We start from the raw sequence: 23,495 nt of genomic DNA, 5'->3' as shown, positions 1-23,495 counted from the left end.
ATAATTGCACAGGAAACTCACTAAATTCATCAGATGTTTGATCAATGAAATCTTGACTAATATAAACAATGTTCTTATACAGGATCAGGTGCATTAGCAATGAGTAATGATGAAATTTGAAGTCCTTCATCTCTCCTATCTTGGCATTCACAATCTGATGGTGCATGCTATCCATAATGAAACCCACATAGTCATCTTCCTTGTTATGGAAAGGGTCCTATATGTCACATGCTATCAAAAAAATGAACCATACACAATCTTCTACGCCATCACTTCCCAGAACTTTATGTAATCCATACATAGTATTCTTAAAATAGTTCTTGAATATGCTCAATGGCAAGTGATCCTCTACTTTCTTTGGTATCTGACCTGCCTTTTTGACATTGTAGGGGATGTGGGGCAACATCACATTATTTAGATAATAAGTTTTATTCCTCCCAAATTTTCTTTGTATGTCATCAATATCTATGGGCACATCCATCTACCCCTCCCAACCAAAAGCTTCTATGAAAGAAGTCCTATCAAGTGTGCATAAAATACTCCCATTATGTCTATGGAGTGACCTCATGACTAGATTATAAGAGTTTATCAAAGCCTTTGACAAGTTCACATCAACAAATACCTCAATAAATATTAATTTTTCCATATTCCTATTCCATGGGTTGAATACTGGTACATTTTTGATTCTATTTTTGTAAAAATACATGAATAGATTAAAACCATCAACCTTAGGGAATTTTGCATCTTTGCATAGGAAGGGTCTTTAAAAATATGGTCATTAGCCAAAACTGCATTAGATGACCCTGGAAATATTTTCAACCATTCCTCTACATGTTTATTTGGCTTACGAACCCTTGATTTCTTTTCTATTTTCATTGTACCCTTCTTCTTCCCTTCTGGTGTGACCTCTACAACATCATCACCTTCCTCTTCAACCTCTACTTCATCAGTAGGGACCTCCTCAACATCCATGTTAGCCATTATTTTCTACAAATATATCTTAAACTCCTACACCATTGGTATGGAGAACACAAAGCTATGGATGCCTATAGCATTTTTTGAAAAGAATACACAAGCTCTTCAAAAGTGGAAAATACTCTAAAATTTCAATCAAATCTTTATAGTTTAATCATGCAATCCACCAGCTTTAGTAAATTTTTCATGCATGAGCTTTAATACCATCCATGTAGGGTGTTAGCAGAGAATATCAACTGTGTAATTCGATCTTGAAGTACCTTTTTTTTTTGTTTTTTTTTTACTTGGCTATAGTGAATTTGTCCTTTTTCTTAATTGGTATGACACCTCACCCAACCTCTTTTTCAAATTTGGTCTTCTACTTATATGTTGAGTCAAAACCCTTCAATCCTCATAACTCTAGAGATATAACTATCAAACCCTTACGCTTATCCGGTAATCCTTCAGGAAACTTCAAGCATAGAAGTGTTAGCCCTTTTTAAGTATAGGTTTGCAATATTTTTTATGCTCCTACATGACCCCTTTTAACATAAGATCTCAAACCCTTTCAATGTATGTATCTTTATGTGTTTATGCTTCAACATATCTCGTACAATCGTAAAGTATTCATTTCATTCCTCATTTTACCTTTTATGCTCATAGACTAGACCAATCTCATATCCATGAAGAAAGACATGAAGCACCTCTTCATCCACATGGTATCCTTGCAAATGTAAGAGTGTAAGGGAAAACTTTTCTCTCAACAAATCAATGATCTAGATCAAATCTCAGAAAAAAACCATCACCATTGATTTACGCGCATGCAAAATGAATGACTTAAGTTATCGTCCATGTGGGTTGGGCCCATTTGACATATGCGACATGTCACAATGTAATTCATTCTTCTTAGGGCCCAAGTGGCAATTTATCATGTCCCACAGAACACATTCCTCCTTATGACACCACTTTATAGTTCCCTGCAAGCCAAAATAGTAAAGGCACGTAGAAGAAAATAAACCTTGCTTTGCTCTTACGAGTTTCCTTTGTGCATAGAAAAGTAAAATCCATTTATGTCATCACAGGTCTTTACCCCCTTATGCCATTCATCAAAATGCGAGAGCATAAATCAAACCAATTCACCTTTCTGCCCATCTGCTCAACTTATTACTCATGCCCCTGTAAATCAACAAACATAAACTTTTTAGACCTTATTACACTTATACACTTAAAAGAAAAATGTATAGCTAGTGGTACCTTAATGAGAAGCTTTTTTTCATCTAGGCTAACCCATCACTATGGAATCATAAGTCAAAATTTACAATATATGAAAACCCATTATGCACCTTCACCCAAGGATCAATCATATGACTAGAAGGCTCCAAAGTCCATTGCTTCATTGTTACGAGTTATACAACCATATACCCATAAGCTAAAAATTCCTTTATACCCCTATAGCATTCAGTGAAGTGTGACAATGGAAACAAAAGAAAGAGAGCACAATGCTAGTATGGGCAGCTTGAACACCATAGAATCGTAAGAGAAGAGAACTTAGGATTTTTGTGAACCCTTTCAAAAATTCAAGGAAAACCTAGGGTTTCAACATACTTAGGACATTTTGAAGACTATGTTGATGACAAACCTTGAGAATTTAATAAAATTCAAACAACACAGAAATCAGGGCATAACTAGGGTAACACAAGATTTTGAAAAATGATAAGAAGAGAAACCCTAATCTATAGGATAGAAGGATTACATGATTTTTCACACATATTTTGGAATTTCTCTACACTGTGAAAAATTAGACCACCAGTGGCTCTATCTAGGGATGATAGACTACCCGAGTCTATGCAAGAATTTTAGAATCAATGGTGGAGAAGACCACATAGCTGAGACAATAATGAAAACTTCTTCAAAGAGCACATAAACAAGACAATAGAAATAGGAAACTAGACTACACCAAGGAACCAATAGGGATTTAAAAAATTATGTTGCTGGAAGCCGAGGTGGGAAATATACTTGGAAAACTAAAGGAATATGAACAAGATCTCTGGCACCTAATAAAGGAGAGCAGACAAAAAGTGGAGCAAGTGACTTCATGTTTGTGTGTGGCTATGACAAGTTTGGGTAAGAAGACAAATGAGGTTGTGTCTTTGGGAGGACCTAGCAAAAGGACCAGATTAAGCTCGTAGAAGAAGGTTGTGGAGGAAAAAGCTACTAAGGATGCTATTGGAACTAGTCTTACCCCTATTGATACTATTCTTAGTACAACTAATGTGGGTAAGGAGGTTGCAAAGATTATTAAGGAATTGTAGTAGTTTCTTTGTCTCCTTTTTTTTTGTTTTCATTTTGAACTATGTAACTTGTAGATTATAGGTCCTTGTAAAACCTGGATGTATTTTTTGGCTACATTCTATGGTTTCAGGTCCCTATAAAACTTGATTTTGTGTTTATTTTTTTGGTTTTAAGGAGTGTGTTCTCCTGGTGGGCTTAGTTGAATATCTTTTTTTTGTTGTTAAGGGTTTTGGGTCCTTGCAAAACCTACTTTTACCTTAATCTAATATAGGGATTTACAAAATATAAATAATGTACAAGGACACAAGAAACCCTAAACACAGATACTTTAGGAAAAGTATCTCTTCAAGAATTGTCTATTAGCTAGCAATTCAAGAATATTTGCAATTAGTTCCCTTAGAAAATATGAGTCTTCACCATTTGTATCACAAATGTTGTATGGGCCAAGCCAAATGGGATCAAATTTACCATGCTTCCCTTTATCTTCCATCCTAGCATTCCACATCAACACCATATCACCTAGTTCAAATTTTCTCTCAATGGCCCTCTTATCATATAAGTGCTTCATCTGTGATTATAACTTGGCATTCTAAACAGAAGACTCTCTTCTTGTTTCTTCCAATTGCTAGCTATCATCCATCTTGAGCTACATTTCATCAATGATATCATCCTCATAAAGTTGAACAAATTTATACATCTCCTTTAAATTATTTTTTGGAAGTCTAGATTGTATGCCATAGGCCAAATCAAAAGGAGCACATCTAATTGCCTTTTTCATAGTAACCCTATTAGCCCACAGAGCTAATGGCAATTTTGAATCCCAAGCCTTCTTGTTCTCTCCTAAAATCCTCTTGATAATTTTCAATATACTTTTATTGCTTGATGCTACCTAACCATTTCCTTGGGGATGATAAGGTGATGATGTGTATTCTATAATGTTGTACTTCTTACAAAAATCTTTATATTCCTCAGATCTAAAACACATAGCATTATTAGTTACAATCTTCTGTGGGCATCCAAACTTGGTCACAATGTTATTTAGAATTAAATTAATCACTACTTTACTTGTTGCATTCTTAGTAGGAATTTCTTCAACCCACTTAGTGAAGTAATCAGTAGCTACCAGGATCCAAGAATGTCCACCACTAGATTTGTTTGAAATCTCACCAATGCAATCAATTCCCCATTGTTGAAATGGTGCCTATACTTCAATAAGTCTTAATGGTAAATTCCTCGAAAATTTTAACTTTCTACTAAACCTTTGAAAAGCATCACATGTTTTCACAAACTCATTAGCATCTCTAAAAAGTGTTGGCCACCAAAACCCAACCCTCAGAACTTTATGATCAGTGGTTTTAGCCATGTAATGACCCCTACACACACCTTCATGCATATCTCTTAAGATCATTTTAGACTCAATTTCATCTACACATTTCAAAAGGACCCCTTCCATATTCCTCCACCATAATTTCCCTTGCACTATAACATACCTTATAGCATGCAACTTCAGGAATCTTCTCTAGTTGTCTGTTAATTTTGGTGGAGATTTCATGTTCTGCAAGTAATAAATCACATCTACATACCAATCAGAGGTATCCATATCACAAAGATTATCCCTACAACTATCATCCAATTGATTGATTTGATTTGCCTCTAAATTGGCTTCTATCATCAATTTGGCCAAACCTTGACCCCTAACCAGTTTGGTGATTTGAATATCAATGTTAAATTTTTGTATTCTATTAATCCACCTACATCTTCTACCAGATACTTCTTGTTGTGAAAATACATCCTTTATAGTAGTAGTAGGGATGAATGCAATGACAGTAGCCCCCATTAGGTAACATCTAAAAGCCTTCAGTCCTTTCGTTAATGCATATACCTATTTTTCATTTATATCATACTTGAGTTCTGTTGCCTGTAATGATTTGCTAAAAAATGCAATGGGCTATTCATAACCTTCTTCATTTTTCTGTAATAGTATTGTAGCAATAGTGTGAAATGAAGCAAAAGAAAATATATGCATTTGCTTATCATAATTTGGTGCCCTAAGAATAGGAGCATCCTTGATAGCTTGATTGATCTTCTAGAATGCAATGCTAGGCTCCCTATTCCATTTTATCTTAGATCCTTTCATTAACATTCTTGATATAGGTCTACTAATCTCTACAAAATTAGTCACAAATCTTCTGAGAAAGTTGATTTGCCCAAAAAATGACTAAATTCTCTTAACACTTTTAGGCTTTTGAATTTTGTCTATTTCTTCTACCCTTTTAGGGTCAATCCTCACTCCATGCTTACCAACTAGATGTTCTAACAACTTTCCTTCAATAACACCAAAATTACGCTTTCTTGGATTCAAAGAAATACCATACTTAAGGGCTCTAATAAATACCTTTTCTAGATGCATTCAATGATTAGTTCCATCCTCAAAATAAGTAGTTAAATCATCCTAATATATAGCCAAAAAATTATCAATAATATCAGCAAAAGCCACATCCATTTCTCGTTGAAAAGTAGCCCCAGCATTAGTAAGCCCAAAATGTATCCTGACATACACATAAGTACCCCATGAAGTAGTAAAAGTAGTCTTAAACTATTTTGATTCTTTAAGAACCACTTGATTATAACCTGAAAATCCATCCATCATGGATATAAGTTCAGAACCAGTGACCCTTTGCAGCATAGCCTCCATGTTTGGCAAACCATAGTTATCCTTTAATGAAGATATATTAAGATTCCTAAAATCAACACATAACCTTATGTCTCCATTTTTCTTCCTAACAGGGACTAAATTGGACACCCAAAAGGAATGTCTAATAGGCTTTATGATCCCTACATCTCTTAATTTGATTAGTTCCTCTTGCATTTTGGGATCCAAAGTTGGATTTATTGGCCTCTATTTCTGCCTAAAAGGTTTAGTATCTGGTTTCAAAGGGATTTCATGCTGAAAAAGGTCTTCCCTATAAGATTTTAGGTCATCATATAACCATGCAAACACATGTATATATTTCCTTATCAGATCTATCAGGTCTTGTCTAATTTTAGGAGACAATTTCTTACCAATATATACCTTCTTAGGTGTTTCCTCAATTCCTAAATTTACCTCCTCTATATCTTTAGCATCATATTTACTAGCATGAACTTGTGACCTGTCTTGGTTGTCAAAAATAGTTTCTAAAACAACTAAACCCTTTGGGATTTTGTTTGTCTTCAATTGTACAATTCCTACCCAAAAATAGTATCTTTTCCATTTGTATTTTCTACATAGGCTGCACATTTAATCTCTTGCTGTGACAACATATTCTCACAATTCAAAAATCTTAGAATGTCTTTACCATCTTCAAATATTTGCCAATTCTAGACATTATTGAGAGCATAAGACCTAGTTTGAATCTCAATTTTAGATATACCAAAAAATGTAATGTAATTGCTATATTTGCTAGCAAATTTTCCATTTTTTGTTAGTCCTATCTTTCCAAACTATCCCAAATGCATCATAATATTCAATCATGTCCCATACAACATTTATGTATGTTTTAATCTCTTGTTTTTTGACACATAAACATTTCTTACTTGGGATACAACCAATTTAGAATCCCCTATAACATGTACACATTTTATCCCATGCTTGTGAGCTAATTTGAGTCCTAATAACAAGGCCTCATATTCTGCTATGTTGTTAGTACAAGGGAAACTCAATGTAAAAGAAAATTTGTATGTTATCCTAGTAGGAGAAATCAATAAAATCTCTGCACTAGATCCATCCTTATAGAAAGCACCATCAAAAAGCATAGCCCATAGATCACCTTTGTCTATTTTTGTGTCAGCTTCTACTTCTATTTGAGATTTATGCTTACCTTTCTTCAAAGTCAGAACCTCAGCTTAGAATGCATTGACATCTGTATCCACAAAGTTTTTCATATCATCCTCTATTTCCTCTTCTATCATATATATACTCTTAGGCTCTTTATTTATTTTTACCAAATTCCCCTTAATGTTGAAAGTAGCAAATGATAAATCACATTGTAGACTCCCTCCCATGGCAATACTCCACTTTCTAGACAACAACATGCCATACTGAGGTGGAATGCCAACAAGTAATACACTCATAATAAGCTCTTTGTTAGGATAAGCTGTCAATTTATATGGTAAAGCATTAATAGTACATATAACTATCACTTCTCTTTTATCCATAGCACAACATCTTCCTTGAGTAGTATCAACCTTCAGGCCTAATTCTTTCATTATTTCAAAAGGAATCACAGTATTGGAAGCACCAGAGTCAATCATGCAAATTTTTGATGTTTTACCATTTACTAAAATACTAAAAAGAAATGGCTCAACACATCACAAACATTGATTTATAGAGCTATCCAAAAACATCTAAGGAATTTGAGACACAACTACTTTAGCTTCTTTGTCTTTCACCTTTTCTTTATTACTTTCTTTCGGATTATGATTTTCATTATAGTCATGTTTTACCTCTGTATCAGTATCTTTCAACCATGCTATGGATTTAGTTTGATGTTTAGGGATTCTTAATAATTCAAACAATGGGACTTTGATAGTGATTTGTGATAAGACATGGGTCATGTCTATAAAAGAATCAGAGGGACCATCAATCACTATACTCTTTTTCTCATGATGTTTATTTAAAATGTTTACAACATCTTGATGATTCTTGTCATTTTTAGTGATCTTTTTTGATACCTTCTCATCTAACTTCTTGGGAATATTATTTGGAAGCTCAAAAACCTTGGGATTATCCATTTTCTTTGGTTCCCATTTTTTATTGGTAATTTAAACCTTTATAGCAAGGATTTCTTTAGGCTTCATAGCTTCCACTTTTTAAAGATTGACCCCTTTTATAAACACACTAGCCACCTTGTCATTGCCCTCTTTATGAGCCATGTTTCTAGTCTACACTTGAGCTATCATGTTGGTAGTAATTTGATCAATCTCTTCCTTAGAAGGCTTCCTTAATGCCACTTCTTCTTTGGCATTTACCATGTTACACACATTGCCTTCAACACCACTCTCATCAGAAAATACTTGTTGCTACATTTCATTTTGAAACTACCTTTTCCCATTTACATCTCTATCATAACCTTCACAATCATAATACTCATAATGTGACTAAAACATATTACATCCTACATCATCATTGTTTTCTTCATGTTCTTGACATTCTTCTACTATAGTCTAATTTCTTGGAAAAGACAAGGCTACCGCACAAGATTCAGGAACATGATGTAATTGAAATACAAAGCACCATGTAGGCTCAATAGTGAACTCAAGATCATCCACCAAATTTACAAATTTTTTCGATAAAGGATTAGGGGTGACCTTGTTGTTGGTGTTCTTGGGGGGAGGGACACTAGGCTGACCATCCTTCCAAGTGGTGTTATAAGGAAAATTTTGTAGTCTATTCTATCTACTAAAATTGGATTGATAAGGGACCCTATTTTCAATGGGATTTTTATTTTTCTTAACCTGAGGAAAGTTAGACCCTTTATAGCATTTAAAACCTAACTTATCTCACTAGGCTCTTGTTTTTTTCCGCCTACAACTTTGTGATCTTCCTTTCTATTTCCCTTATTTCCAAACATCCTAGGGTCATCTCTTTTACTTTCTAATCTCCCTAAAATTCTTAGATTATTCTCTATATTTATAGCAATTCTAAAAGCATCTCTTAAAGTCCTAGGTTTTTTATCCCTAAGTTGGTATGCCATTTTTCCATCAAAATCATTCAAGTAGGTAATTAGACATATCTTGTCGTCAAATCACATGGTTTGTATGAGCTTATACATCCTCTTTTGAAATCTATTATTGAATTTAGTGAGAGAATCATTAGGTAGCCTCTTAATGTTATTGAATTCACTCAAAATATAGCTCTGATTTTTCTTGTCATCATATTGCTCTTTGAAGTAATACTCAATATCTTTCCAATCAACAATGGATAATTTAGGAAGTCTCTTGAACCATTCTCTAGAATCTTTAATTAATGACCAAACAAACAACTTCATAATAAAATCTTCAACTTCAACATCATAATCACTCATCATGTCAAGAAAACTCCTTAAATAGTTTTCACAAGAAATAGCATTGTTCCCAAAAAATTTAGGCAATCTTTTCCTCATATCTTGTAGGATAGGGTTAGGGAAACTAGGGATTCCATCAAAACATATTTTCCTATAACCTTCTAACTAAATAGATCTCCTTTGTAAATCAATCTTGGGGTGATCAGCAATGTCTCTCTTAGTATGATTTATAGTATTACTAGTGCTAGCATCACAAACAATTTTGTTAAGATCCACTTTATAAAGAAGTAGGTACCTTAGTAATAGTTTGATTTGCATTATTAGATCCACCATCATCTTTAGGCATAATTGTAGATTGCTTCCTAGCATTTTCCAAGAATTTAATCTTGTTGTTCATCTCAGCTATAACTACTTCATTTTCTACAATTTCCAATCTCTTAACCAAAGAATCCTTTTCTTTCCTTTTCTTTTCCAACTCAATATCAAAAGGTGACATGGAAGCATGGATCTGAACAATCTTTGTTGGTTCCTTAATCTTAGCACCAATCTCCTTCTATTTTCCTTTATCCTTAGCATCAACAACATGCTGTACATTTTTTTGCTTTATTGTTGTAGATTTCTAGAGCACTATAGTTCTTAATTTTCTATATTACAAGTCCTTCTAGATTTATATTCTATGTTTCTAACAACCTTTGCTCTTGTGCCTTAACCTATTCAACTTGACCTATAATTTCTGGTTGCCAAGCACTGGTTGCTATCTCATTTTTCTTCTTTAGGGCAGCAATTCACCTAAGTATTGTTTTCTTTTCTTCAAAAGCTTTCATAATCCTTTCTTCCCTCTCCTTTTACAATTTCTTATTTATGGCTTCTTGCTCAACTAGCTACATTCTCAGGATCTCAATCTCATCAGGATCAGGGATAGTAAACTTAGAATTGGTAGTTTTTTCATCATTAAAATCCTTAAGATCTAAGTGTTTTGGCCCTATTTCTTCTTGAGAACAATCAAATAGGAAAGGGTGCATACTTCATTGGAAACGATTATCAATATTTCTTTTGTCAAAACTAGGTGCATTTAGTTTCTTGATAGTCTCTTGACATACTACTTTGGGAGTGCTAAAAGAGTCATCACTAGATAGTCCGGGATGGGATCTAGAACTTTGGCGAGATGATTCCCTTTCCATAGAAAAAAAATGAACATTCTCTCCCCTTATTACTTGCTCTTGGGAGTGGTCTTCTGTATGCATCTAAGACCTTTTCATAGCCCAATTCTATCTTCCCCTAGGAGGGAGATTAGTTTGTAATTTGATTCCTGGGTTTTACTTTACATTCGCCCATGTGTTCTTCTTATTCTCCATAATTTGAGACAAAAAATTTCTAAATATTGATACTAGTTAAAACCTTTTGATTCACCAACCACCTTATTAGAATGGGAATAATTGCTAAATAAACCACAACTACTTCGCTAATAATCTTAGACAAAATGCAAATAACCCTCAAAACCACAAAAAAGTTCATGTGAAATGCCTACCTTAGACTCTACCCAAGGGAAACATAGATCTTAAATGATATATTGGTTTATGACAACATAAAGTGTTATATCCCCAGTAGAGTCACCATTTTGTGGGTGTTTGAAACTACTGAACAACAAAATGCTCAATACCAGAATGATAATACTCACATAATCTAAGGATTAGCCACTTCCTATCAACAATTATACATGCAAACAACTTGAATCCAACTTCAAAAAAAACCAAGGATGATTTTCTACTCTTTAGGCTTTACAGAACCAAGGTGGGTATACATAGAGGATGATTCAAATTACTACTATTGTATGAGAATTACATTAGTTTCATTCTAATTCTCATCTTTAGTCCCTAATACATACACAGTTTATCTAATTCTTGATATTTTTAGATTTATATACATCCCCCATGAGTAGATCTAGTCATAATCCTCCTAGGGTTCACAAATATTTTTGGAAATAACAACTACCTAAGACTCAAAAATTAGATATAAATGAGTGGTGACCAGCATTTATAACCTTAAACAAAATGCAATGAAAATGATTTTGACTTTATAATTGATTTGATATGTAGTGGTAGAATTTACTCTCACTCACTTCTGATTTATATGACCGGTGTCTTATCCATTGGGAAAAAGGTTAACTATTGGCAGGAGATCTAGTTCAAATAACTTGTAAATGAATCTATCAATTGTAATCACCCATTTCCATTCTTATGAAGTATCCCTTTTATAAACTCATAAACTCTACTGATTTACTGAAGCATTTCCATAACTCCTTGAATTAAAAGCAACAATAAAACCAACATACAACCCATCTAGATTGCATTTAGTCAATTAAACTTTATTTAATTGACCTCAAAGTAAACAAACCCATAAAATGGAGATAGAAATTGGTGACAGAGATATGTTGTAAGTACCCCTTTATATTATCCTTTAGAAGATTGATACAATGACCCATACAAAATCAATGAAAAGCCCAGAATATCTTATTGATTTTGTCATTTCTATATATTATCAAAGAGTACAAAATTGAAAGTAAACTTTTAAAACAACTACAAAAACATGGACCGACTGTACTTTTCTATGATAAAAAGAAAAAGTTATACAAGCCTTTAGAGCTATCACAATGCCTTGAAAACTCATTTATATAAGCATGAGTTGCAACAAGCAAAAGGCAAAATTGTTGGAAATGATTGAATAAGAATGATGGAACTAGCAAAAGGACTGGCAAAAGAACTGGAAAAAGAATGTTTTCAATCATTGTTTTGTCATTGATGTCAAACTTGCTACTTGTAAGAATGACAATTTTTTTAGTGATCCAAATACTATCAATTGGTTGATTGACAAGGAGTCGGCAATCAATAAGATGTAACTAGAGTACCTAGAGAAAGGTTGAAGTTATGATGTTGTAATGAAGTACAAGGATCAGCTAAGCCATTGATGAAATAGTGTATTGTTGACATATTCTAAGACACATATAATAGACACATTAAAACATATCAAAGATGTAAGGGTTTAGCTATGATATTTGTGATAGCCTAACTAAGTTCATAAGAGAGTGTTGAGTAAACATCAAGTTTTGAGCAAGAAATAGGTGCCAAGTAAAGATATAGATGTCGTGCAAGAAACAAGTGCCGAGTAAAGATATAGATGCTAAGAAAGAAATAAGTGCCGAGTAAAGATATAGATGCCAAGCAATAAACAAGTGCCGAGTAAAGATATAGATGCCGAGCAAGAAACAAGTGCCGAGTAACATAGAACAAGCTGAGTATCAGTAAACCAATAATGTCGAGTTGCTGCATTATTTTGAAATCGAAGATTCACTAGGTCTGAGCCGACAAGATTGTTACCTAGAAGTTTGTAAACCAGATAGAAGATAAGAGTGATGAGCTGGTGGCATAGAACACCATGTAAAATGGTTTTTAGTGAATACAACTATATGCTAGACAAGGTTTCTAGATGAAGAAGAAATATAGGGTAGATACATTGTATCCTACCTAATCCATTGAAACCCTAAAATTGGAGAGGGAGAATTGAGTGGGAAAGATATTTTAGATTTCTATTTAAGAAGTCATCGGGTCACGAAGTAGAAGTGTGGTGGTAGAGAGAAAGTATGAAAGCATGAGCTACTGAAGAAAAGTGCTAAGGAGAAAGAGAGCAAAGAATACTCTATTTCACTGGATGACCATAGATATGATTGCATTGGTATGATGAGTAAAGAAGACTCAAGGGAACAAAGCTTGAGAGGAAGACAAGCTAACATAAATAAAGTGATTAAAAGCCAAGAAAAGGATTGAACTGAAGTGTGATCTATAATCTGCAAGTTATGTTGTAAGTTGTATCCGATCAAAGCCATTGTTGTTACTTTCTAGCAATTGTAACAGTTAAGATAAATCCTATGGACTTAGGTTGGTTTAATAGCCATATTGTAAATCCTTTAACAGGGTGACATTCCAAGTGAATGTTACAAAGTCCTTTAACCAAGCCCCTTCCTAACAATTTGGTGAAATCCTCTAACAAGGTCACATTTAACAATGTGTTGTAGCCTTTAACAGGGCAGGCTTCTCACACGGTAGACCATCAGAAGTGGTTAAAATCAATTATGCAGTTATTTTGTGGGTATCATCCCCACCCCAGTTTTACCTTCTTATTCCTGAAGGGTTTCTAGGTTATCAAATTCTTAGTGTTATGGTGTGATGCATGTCTACTTTTCTTAGTTGTTTTAATATTTAAATTGCATGCATGATAAGTTCAGTTATGCACCATTAAGGATTTGTAGAGAAAAAGGAAAGATTGTTATTATGGCATTTGGAACTTGAATAACTGATTCACCCCCCCTCTTAGTTATTCTAAAAAATTATAACAATTGGTATCAGAGCCTCAGCTGCTAATTTAGTTTAAAAGGACTAGAAGCAGAAAAGATCAAAATGCCTAAGAGAGAAGCTCCCAAGCTCAACAAAGACAACTTTGTTGCTTGGCAAAGCTTGATGAAGCTACATCTTAGATCCATAGGAGATTATGCCTGAAATTCAATTGATACTGAACATGTTGATCCAACTGGTGCTCCTACTGCAGAAGATTTAAAAAACAAACAGGAACACAATCAAACAATGCTGGAAATTGCTTCTGCATTCAACTATGCTGAATTTGATGATATCAAAGGATGTGACACTGCATTCAAGATGTGGAAAGCCCCATCTAACATTTATGAAGGAGATCAGAATGTCCAAAGAGCAAAAAGAGAAAGTCTTAGAGGAATGTTTGATGATATGAAAATGGAAGAAGGTGAGAATACTGTTCAGTATGTAGCTAGAATAAAGGAAGTGGTAAGTGCAATAAGATGCTTGAATGGTCAATTAGATGATGATACTATTAATAGTAAGTTTTTAAGAACCTTTCTCCCTATCTATGCTATTAGAGTATCAGCTATACAAGAGCTAAGATGTGTTCCAGGAAAAAATCTAAGTTTTGAAGGCATAGTAGGAAGACTCATTGCATTTGAGTTATCTAACTTTGGCAACTATAGACCTGAGAATGTTGAATCTGCTTTCAAAGCCAAGCTATCATTAAAAGATGCTGATAAGGTGAAATCAAAGAAAGAAAGAAGAAAGATGAAATATGTATCTAGTGACAGTAGCACTGATGAGGAAGATGTCGAATAATTGGAAGCACTACTAGCTAGAAGATTTCACAAAGGCAAAGGAGGATTCAAAGGTAAGATGCCTATCATTTGTTTTAATTGCAATGAAGTAGGACATATTGCTGCAAGGTGTACACAGAAAAAGGAATACAAGGAAGGCAACAAGAACAAAAATAGAAGAGAAGATGACAAGAGAGATTACAAAGACAAAGGCAAGAAGTGCTATATTGCTGAAGAGGATTTTGATGATAATGATGATGAAGTTGTTTATGTGGCCATGAAGGACCAATCTGATGAAGAAGAGCCAATAGAATTGGTAACATGCATGAACAATAATGATAAATGGATCATAGATAGTGGATGCTCACATCACATGATAGGAGACAAAAGTAAGTTTGTTAACTTTACTCAGTATGATAGAAATTGTGTTAGATTTGGTAATGATGCTCCATGTCAAGTCAAAGGAAAAGGTTCCATTAAGCTTACAAATCAAATTTCATGTGATAATGCATACTATGTTGAAGGACTAAACTAAAATTTGCTAAGTGTCTCACAGTTAGGCAATGTAGGTTACAAAGTAGAATTTGGAAATAAAACTGCAAAAATCTATGATACTGATGATAGACTGATAGGAAAAGGAGATCAAACAAGAAGTAATCTATTTTATCTTGATATGGAAAATACCTCTTGTCTCGTTGCAAAATTTGATGTATGGTTATGGCATAGAAGGCTATGTCATGTCAACTTTGATAATCTGGTCAATATCAGTAAAATGAAGAAAGTCAGAGGTTTATCCAAACTGAAGAAGCCTAACAATATCATGTGCAAACAATGTCAGCTAGGAAAGATGACCAAGTCAAGTTTCAAAAGTAAAAACTATACATCTAAAGAAGTACTTGAGTTAGTCCGTACTAACTTATGTGGTCCAATGGAAGTACAAAGCTACAAAGGAGACAAATATATAATGTTGTTTGTTGATGATTATTCCAGGATGATGACTGTTATGTTTTTAAAGCAAAAATCTGATGCTTTTCAAATGTTTAAGTGGTATGTGGCTAGAGTTGAAAAGGAAACAGGAAAAAGTTTGAAATGCTTGAGATCAAATAGAGGTGGTGAATTTACATCAAATGAATTTGAGATATTCTGAAATGACAAAGGAATCAAGAGACAAACATTAGCTCCAAGAACTCCCCCACAAAATGGAATTGCTAAAAGAAGAAATAGATCTGTGATTGACTGTGCCAGAACATTAATGATGGAAAAGACTGTTGCTCTAAAATATTGGAGAGAAGCTATAAGTGTGGCTATTCATACACTGAACCAAGTACGAGTCAAGAAAAGTACAAATGCAACATCTTTCAAATTATGGTATGGTCACTCACCAAAATACCATTATAATGATAAAATACCTCCATGACTCCATTGTTGAAACCACTCTTCATGCACACCATCCATCCACTTGAAGCTTGAGCATAATTGTGAGCACACATATCTATCTATCAAGGAAAAATTCCTTTCATCATGTGTTATACCATTAGGAGCCTACCATTCTTGGTTTGCTTCCTTTTGTGGTGATAACAATTGGTCCTATCATAAGTGTTGTCCATTTTTAGTATTAAGAATGCTTTTAATAGATTAGTTTTCAATTTGAAATACTAGAGAATAGGTGATATAGGAGGTACCTTAATGCGAAGCTTTCATTCATCAAGGCTAACCCATCACTGTGGAACTATAAGTCAAAACTCCCAATATATGAAAACCTTTTACAAACCTTTGCCCAAGGATCAATCGTATGATCGGAAAGCTCCAAAGTCCATTTCTTTTTTGTTATGAGTTATACAACCGTATACCCATAAGCCAAAAATTCCTTTATGCCCCTACACTATTTAGTGAAGCATGACCATAGAAATAAAAGGAAGAGATCACAACGCTCATATGGGCAGCCCAAACACCGTAGAACCATAAGAGAAGAGAACTTAGGATATTTGCGAATCCTTTTGAAAATTCAAGGAAAACCTAGGGTTTCAATATACTTAGGACATTTTGAAGACTATATTGATGACAACCCTTGAGAGTTTAATAAAATTTGAACACAAAAATCAAGGCATAACTAGGGTAACACAAGATTTTGAAAAATGATAAGAAGAGAAACCCTAATCTATAGGACACAAGGATTACATTATTTTTCACACATATTTTGGAATTTTTCTACACTGTGAAAAATCAGACCACCAGAATGGTTTGAAGGATAGCACTCATGAGGTAGAGAGGTGTCCCACTAGGTTTCTAAACATTGCGGTATTGATATAACTGGGGACACAAGATTCGTGGAGGGCATTATAAAGCATTTCTCTATAAAGTGGGATAGTGTGGAGTAAATCTAAGATGGATATTTGGGCTACCATATTTACAAGGTGTTCTAGAATATTGTATTATGTTTCTAAAGGAGTGAGTGTAGGTGTAGGTGGCTCAATAATATTGAGTTGGGTTCATCATGTTGTGAACGCATATTGATTGTTTGGGCCCTTGATATTTAACACATTAATAGAAGGTTCATCTTGGGATATACATCCAATCAAATTACTATGGTCAAGATATACTATAGTGTAGTCTTGTGATTTGTCATGATTGTCACCTTGCTTGGGTTGTGTATTATTTTCTCTATTGTTGTTGGTGGAATTTTCATTCTATATAGGTGCCTTGCTCAAATTTTTATTGTTGTGTAGTGGGAATGCATTTTGATAGATCAATAATCTTGCATTTGGAGAGGCTTGTGTTCCCACTATTATTTCCTTATGATCATCTTGCACATAATGTTTGAGTTGCATGCATTTGAGGGTGAAATGCCCTTTCACATCATGAAATTTGTAGAATTTATTTTCTCTGTACCATGGTGCTTTAGGTTGACTTGGGTCCAATAGTTGTGTTTGTGGGTAGTGGATGGGATTATCATGGGCTAGTTTTTTGAAAATGACATTGAGTAGCTCCCCCAAGGATGTGTATATATGAGGTGGTTTTTTGACCCTTGGTTTTTGTCTAGTTACAATGGTGATAACATTGGTTTGATTTGTTGGTCCTTGATAAGAGGGTGTTGGTGTGTTGTGATGATATTGATGTTGTGGAGGTTGTTTATATGTTTGTTGATAACATGTGTTTGGTTGATATGATGGTTTTTGTAGGAATGCCTATTGATGAGGGGTGTTTGATGTGTTGGGTGTGACACCAACTACATGGACATATTAGGTATTAGTGGCACCATTTCTTACTATGTTCTTGTTCTTGTTCCAATACCATGGTTTATCATTATACTATCCTTGCTCTTGGTTATTTTATTTATGAAGATTTATGATTCCATCATTAATAAGCCCGTGCTCAAGGACCATTCATTTCTCTTTGATCTCTTTAGATGTTTATAAGTAGTTCATGACTATGTGGTGAGAGAGTCAAGGATGTGCATGGTCAATGAACATTTTGACAAGGTGGTGCTCTAGTATTTTACAAGAGATTCATGATGTGAGAGTTTGCCACCTTTGCAAGAAATAAGTGACTTTCACCCTCTTTTTGTTTAATGTGGACTAAATTGACCACTGATGAATCAATTTCAACAAGATGGGCATGTTGTGCCACAAAGGCTTTTGAAAGATCAGCTAATGTGTTACTATGCCCTGGGCTATTTGAAAGAGCCATTCTAGAGTGGTACCTCCCAGAATTTTAGGAAATAAGTGCATGAGGAATATGTCATTATAGGACATTTCTTGGAAATAAATGTAAAATTCTTTGACATGTGTGATTGGATCTCATTTCCACCTAAATTTATCAAATTTGGGAATCTCAAAGTGCTTTGGGAAGGGTGTCATTGTGATAGCTCTGTCGAATGGGTATGGACAAAATTATTCAAATTTGAAGGTCTTGGATTCAATTCCATCTTTGAGTGCCTTTAGAGCATTCTTCATTTCTTCCCACTCAGGGTTGATAGGTGTTATTGCTGGTGCCCCCATTCTTGATGCCCCTGTTACAAGGTAAGTATTAGATAGAGTGGGTCAGTATGGATGGTTTTGTTGGGTGTATTTTTGTGGGTGAAATTTGGATTGAACTATTGCTTGGATGGAATTTATTTTTTGTTGAGGGTGGTGGTTGGATGTATTGTTGTACTTCCTAGGTAAATTATTGATGTTGTAGTTGTTGCTAGGGAGGATAGGTAGATAGATGATTCTGCATGGGTTTTTGCACATACTGCTAATGTGGTAGGTGTTTCTAGAGGGGTGGTGGTGGCTATGTTGGTGCCATGCTTTAAGATTGCACATTTTTCTCAATGTATGTTTGTTGTGCTCCTTCTTGGGAGGACAACTAAGCGTTGAGGGGTGCCAAATAGTTAATGTAGGGAACTGTCCCCATTGTTGGTTTTTGTTATTATGGTATCACTTGGCTACTCCCTAAGGGTGGAATAGAAAGTAATTGGTCATGGGTGGTAGTAGATTGGTTGGTGGTGGTGGTGGATGATGTGTTTGGAATTTTGGGATGAAGGACTTACTAGTTGGGAGGCTTGTGGTATGCCCTTATGATTGTCCAAAATTCCAAGGACCAAGTATAAATGAAGTGGTGATGTTTGAAATAGATAAAAATAGACTAGGGGTGATGAGAGGTTGATTGCTAGGCCCTATTGGTAGTATTCCTATAGTGAATTGTAATATTGATTGGGTGTTCTACTGGGATGTGTTGGGTGCACTACTAGTGGGTATGTATGAGGTAGAAGCAATAGTTTGGAAGGTGGAAGGTCCTATAATGTTGAATGGAATTGATGTGAGGTGTGAAGTGGTAGCAGTAGTAGTGATTTAAGTGATTGTAAATGTGAGTGGTGTGATGGTAGGTTGCTAAGGTTTTGCGTGGACCAATGACTGCATAATGGTGGGTTGGTTGCTTTGTGGGATGGGAGCACTGGGTTGGGTGGAGGCTACATTTGGGTCAATTATTTGTAGTATCACTATTTTATTTCCTCTTCTTGGTATATAAAAAGTGGTCATTGGAATTAGAGGTAGCAATGGCTGGTGAGAGATTTCCAAACAATGAATGTGTAGGATCTAATATGTCCAAAGGTGGTGGCCTCCAAAAGCCAAAGTCACCTACATTATCTCTCTAAAAATTTGCAATGATGATTTCTTTGTTTTTGTCTATGATAAAATTGACAAGGGTTGCATTCCCAGGTTGATTTATAAAGACATCTATGTCTGATAGCGAGGGACCCAAATCTTCCAGATTTTGTTGTGATGGGTCATTTGTGCTCATGGATACCATTGGGTTTGGCTGCATACTAGTCAAGTGACCACTAAGACTAGGGTCCATGTCCCTCTTCTTCCTTTTATTCTTGCTTAAATGTGTCGTAGGTGGCATGAAATGATAATGCTCATAAGGGTGAGAAGCAAGATGGTATGATGATGGGTGCAAATATGAAATGGGTGTTTTCTAAGCTTCCTAAGGATGTGACAACTATGATGCAAGGATTTTATAGGATGTAGAGATGTATGATAGATGTAAAGGAGGATGATGGATAATCCTACTTCTTATGATATGATTACTTGGGGACCTAAAGGATTGGTGATGTTATGTCAAAGTAAAAGAGATATTACCCTATGTGTAAGATCAAGATATGATGCTAATGTAAACTCTAGGATGGATTTATGACCCAAGTGATGATCAAATGTGGAGCCCAACCTTTTATCTAAAGGTGATGAGGGGCACAAGTGAAAAATATATACTACCCTAGAAAATTCTTAGTCAAAGGGATAATCATGATAGTATGATGGATGTAGGATAGACAACTCTAACAAAGTGACACTAAATTCTTAAGGATGATGGGGAATTTTGATCTATGATATGATTTGGATGGGAAGGGATTTCTAAAGAATGATCCAAGGATTATGGATCTAAAAATTCCTAAGGGGTATATTAACCTATATGATAACCCTAAGGGGAAAATCTATGATTTTACAAGTGCAAAGTGCGTGTGGAAGAAGAAGGTCCTAATCAAAGTGGGTCTAGCTAGTGTAGTTGATGATGCTATGATTGAATCCACATTTGAAGGTCATGTTTTAAATTTTTTGATCCCACTTAGATTGTAGGGAAACCTCTATACTTTCTTTCTCAATTCTATATAGTTTAGCAAGTCTTGGATTGTGTGTGTGTTTCTTACATTAAACTTCTATTTCTCTATATACTGTTGGTAGCTTAAGTTTGACCTTTTTAAACTTGGATTTTGATAAGTTTGACATGAGGTTTCCACTAATTGGCTTTAGGTTTATTTCAACTTTGGTTTGAGGAAATGACTATGCTAAGTATGCCTTTTACTTAGGTTGGAAAACATGAATCTTGGGATAGGAAATGAGTCTAAGTGGGTAAAAAACAACTTTATCAATTTATGATATAATAGCTTAGTTTAGAAGTAAGAGATAAAATTGAGAAAAATAGACCTAGGGTTGTTGAAAATGGACTTTCTAACAACCATTTTTGAAAAAAATAAGGATAAGGCTTTTTTGATAGTAGAGAGGACATGTTGTGAGAAAAAAATCTCTCAAAGGACAAAGCAATTTTTGAGAGAGACAAACAAGTGATCTCTTTAGCAAAAGGATTTTATAGTAACCAATGTGTATGTTTTTACAAATGTTTTTCACGAGGTCATTTTACAATGTAGATAATTCAAGAACACTTTATCCCTATGGTCAATTTGATTTCAATGTGTTACTCATTAAGCTTGCCAAGAGGATCCCATCTTGATGTTTTATGGATCTAGTGTGATATTTCCCAAAGAGGTGAGTCGATACAAGAGTCGATCAAAAAACTTACACATCAGTGATCCTTCAAGGTATGATAAATAGAAGTCCCCCTTCTGTAGGGACAATGACTCTTGAGGATGAAGTCTAAGTAGCCTTATACCTCTACCAAGGAAAAAACATATCTTAGATAACTTTAGAGAAGCCTTATATTCTCTTGCACCAATAGCAACACACCAAGGATAAAAGGGTAGATACTAATTGGTTCATAATTAGATCCATGGAGTCAAGTCAAACAATTCTTACACACATGATTCACTTGAGAATCTATTCTGACCATGCTAAAATCATGGGAAACTTTTCCCAACTTAGACCACCATCAGAAACACATTGCCCAAACTTGTCTAGATGGAGAAAAAAGTTTACCTTTCTTCTTATTTATATACAAATTGTAGGGGTTTACCAGTTTGAGCATCTATCCAAAGAGGAGATGCTTCCTAGAGGATGATGAACTCATTAGAAGCACTCCTAGGTTGTTGTGAATGATCTTGCTAACAAATTTTGGTACACACATCACGTAATTTAAGGGTTCTACTTTGCAAACCAAAAAAATAAAAGGTATCTCAAAGACATGTTGAAAATTACATCTTCAGACATGCAAGACACTTTATTCATTCCAACTTTAATTTTTTAAGATTTTTTTATCTATTTTGAAGACACTTGTGAACAACATAAAATATTCATTCTAGCTTAACAATGATGATCAACAAAATAAATTGAGCCAACAAAGTAAATAGAGCATGAAAGCTTTGGAAAAAGATGGGAATAAGAGCATTTTACCTTAAAAGCATTCAAGACTTTGTGAATTCTTTTTAAGCCCCAAATCAAAATATGTTTATTTGCAATGTTATTTGATTTTTAGGCACTTGAAATTGTGTGAAAGTGTTTTATGCCCAAATTGAAGTGTGATTTATGGTATTGGTTCTTTGATCCTTGGCATTCAAGATTGTATTGTTGCTTAATCATTCATTCCATTTGAGAGTGTGGTTATTGATTTCCTTTAAAGCACTCAAGATTAGATTCAATCAAATTTTATGCCCAAATTGAAATGTGTGATTTTAGACCAGGGTTAAACATACAAGTAAATTCTTAAAACAACCTTTAAGAACTTAACAAAAACTTGCAAGAACAATGTTAGTAAAATATCAATTTCCTAAGCTCCTCCACTTGCACAAAGATGAAATGCACAATCAAATCTCTAGGATTTTGTAGTTCTATAAATGAACTATAGAAGATATCATTTGCACTAAAAAATTATACAAATGCACTGAAAAAATTAGAAAAAGTGATGCATAAAACTTCACTAGGCACTACAAGAATGTTTTACTTTTTATAGGATCATGCAAATGCATTGAAAGATAGTGTAAAATAGATAATATTCTATAGGAATGTGCTAAAACAACTTTCAAATGCACTAAAATAATTAATAGATGCACTAAAATGATGCTTAGATTCTTTTATACATGCACAAAATGGACAATTGCAGTTTCAACAAATGCACTATTTAATTAGGTAAATGCGCTATAGGAACATGCAAATGTTCTACATGAACATGAAAATGCACTACAGTAAATAAAAATGTGCTACAAGAATATATATATGCGCTACAAGAACATGAAAATGTGCTATAGGAACATGTAAATGCACTATAGGAACATGCAAATATGTTACAAGAACCTGGTAAATGTGCCATAACAATGTTTAAATGCATAAAAATGTGATACAATGTGTTGAAAGAGTTAAAACATGCATTATAGGAAATGACATATTTGCTAAAATGACCTAGAAATTTTTTTCCTAAGAAGTCAAGAGGTTTTTAAGCCTATTTTGAAGTCTTCAAAGTATGATTTTTCCTCCCAAATACGTTTCCTAACCTACACAAGCAAAAAAAGAACCTTGCAACACACTCAAAAAAAAAAAGAAAAAAAGAAAAAAATATTAGATTGTTAGCATGTAAGAAAAATTGATTGAAATGGATGAATGAATGGCCCACTTGCAGGGTCCCACTAGGCATGCCAAAATTTGTGCTATGAAAACTAAAGTGCAAATAAATTTAAGAAATTGAAAAACATTCACAACCTAATCACATATCAACATATAGATTAGACAATAAAAGAAAATAAGAGTAATGCAAACCAAAGGAGAACACTCGAAGCTTATATCAATAAGTAAATGTGTCCTAAGGATGGAGATGCATGCTCAAGTGTGGCCTCAAGA

This window comes from Cupressus sempervirens, chromosome 8, assembly GCF_028749045.1.
Source record: "Cupressus sempervirens isolate cs-2001-9-10 chromosome 8, ASM2874904v1, whole genome shotgun sequence".
NCBI lineage: Eukaryota > Viridiplantae > Streptophyta > Pinopsida > Cupressales > Cupressaceae > Cupressus > Cupressus sempervirens.
Note: the sequence above shows the minus strand (reverse complement) of the source record.